General features: G+C 42.6%; 1 long non-coding RNA gene across 1 annotated transcript; it reads left to right on the forward strand.

The window, feature by feature from the left end:
• The first annotated feature begins 581 nt into the window (after window positions 1–581).
• On the forward strand, window positions 582–1,566 carry LOC111654332 (uncharacterized). Its single transcript, XR_015437146.1, has 2 exons — window positions 582–727; window positions 927–1,566. It is a non-coding gene; the product is annotated as an uncharacterized LOC111654332 (long non-coding RNA).
• The last annotated feature ends 400 nt before the right edge of the window (window positions 1,567–1,966 follow it).

Below are 1,966 nucleotides of genomic sequence, written 5' to 3' on the forward strand. Positions count from 1 at the left end.
GCAAATTAACTTAAAGTAACAAAGAATAAAAATAAAAATACTCATACTGCAGAAAAATGGTTCCTGTAAGTGATGTAGTATGTGATAAGTGATACTGATAATAATAATAGCTAGTAATGATAGCAATGATATTGATGATAATTATAATAACAATGATATAATATAGTATATTATTATTACTATAGTAATAATAGTAAAAATGTGGTATGTTTTGTGGCGGCCACAAGATAAATCGTGAGATGTTTAATGAGGCAGGAAAGAAGAAAAAGCAAACTGTGCTACACAACTTTGTATTCGTGATGTGTATTTTTTCTTATCTTTGCTCTTTCTGTGAAATAACCATTAACTAAGAGATCATCTTTGAGCCTCTGACAATTATTTAAATGAAAAGGGAAATGTCTCTTTAGCTTAAACTAGACTCTTAATCGGAGAACTAGGTAGTAAGTACAACTGTAGTGGAGTGGAAGTATTGCAACATCAAATGGAAATACCCCAGTAAAGTACAACGACCTCATAAGTGTGTTTAAGTACATTACTTGAGCAAATGTACTCAGTTCATTTCCACCACTGTTCCTAGGTGATGGGAGACAGCAGTGAGGCCGAGGAGAGACAGAGCGATCCTGTCAGGAGGTCACGGCGACGCAGGAAAAGCAAGAGGGAGTCCTCCACAGAGCAAAGCAGGCTTGGAGGCCAGAGCCACACACAGTCCATCTACCCCATAGTGCAGGTAAATTATCACAAGTATAGTTGATTATTAATAATGTTTTTGACTTGAAACTCTGCCAGAGAAAAAAGTCTTTGTGTGGTTGTAAAATATTGTTTTACCAGTTAGAGGCAGTATTTGTATTTGCAGTTCAATCAATTCTCTTCAGTAACTCTGTAGTCTTTAGCATTTTTGCATTCATGTTCCTCCCTCTTAATTCAAGGAGAACAGTGGTTTTCTGCTCAACGCCCTGCTGAAGAGGGGTTTAAGTGAGGAACATCCAGTACCAGACACTATGCCAGTGGCCACAGCTGCACCAGACGCCTTCAAATTAGATGCCATGACACCAGAGCCAGAAGACTTGGACACAGTGGCCCTGAATTCAGCGTCCCTGAGCCCCCCCCAGTCCCACTCTCTAGCTCCAGAGTCCCAGCTCTCGGCCAGCAGCTCAGGGCCCGGAGACCCTCTGGAGGAGGAACTACGTTCCAGACTCAGCCAGCTGGTCCACCGTGCCAACAGCAAAGACAGCAGCTCATCTGAAGAGGAGTGCTCAAAGTGGCCTGTGGACAAGCAGACAGATAAAGAAAGTGACAGACAGAGAGAGAAGATGAGGCTGAAGGACACGGAGAGAGAAAGGCAGAGAGCAAGTGACAGATTGAGAGAGAAAGCAAGTGAAACAGTGGAACAAGTGAATGGACAAGAGATGAAAAGAGGTGAGAGACTAATAAAGAGTCCCTCTGTGAGAGAGGAAGGAAGAGTGAGGGAGAGGAGGTTAGAGAAAGCAGTGGAATGTTTGGAAGAGAAAGTAGATGACCAGGAACAAACGAGAGTAGACAAGAGAGAGCCAAACAGACAAAGTAAGAGACAGCATAAAAGAGATGTGGAGAAGGAAGCCGCACAGAGAGGAGGAGGAGGAGGAGGAGGAGGGAGGAGGAGTGGCTCAAGCACAAGTTCACCTGCTATTACACCTTCATCCCAGGAGGGGGTGCTGTCAGATAACCAGGTAAGGAGATTTTTTAAAAGTACCATATCGACACCCTCTTAAAATAATGGCCTAAGTCATTTTTTCAGGTTTTTCAGGAAACACAAAAAACTCAACAAAAGAGTCACACTTTTGACATAGGCCATTATACAACCGGGGGTAGAATTGCATGTTCCCCTCAACTGAGGATTCAGGCGATTTTACCAGAGGTGGCCAGCATCATGAGGGGGTGATTTAGGCAAAAAAAACATTTTTGTCAAAACATGACTTAGGCCATTATT

The sequence above is a fragment of the Seriola lalandi genome, unplaced genomic scaffold (genome assembly GCF_002814215.2).
Source record: "Seriola lalandi dorsalis isolate HSWRI2012SDOR001 ecotype SW California unplaced genomic scaffold, Sedor1 jcf7180001974614, whole genome shotgun sequence".
Classification (NCBI taxonomy): domain Eukaryota; kingdom Metazoa; phylum Chordata; class Actinopteri; order Carangiformes; family Carangidae; genus Seriola; species Seriola lalandi.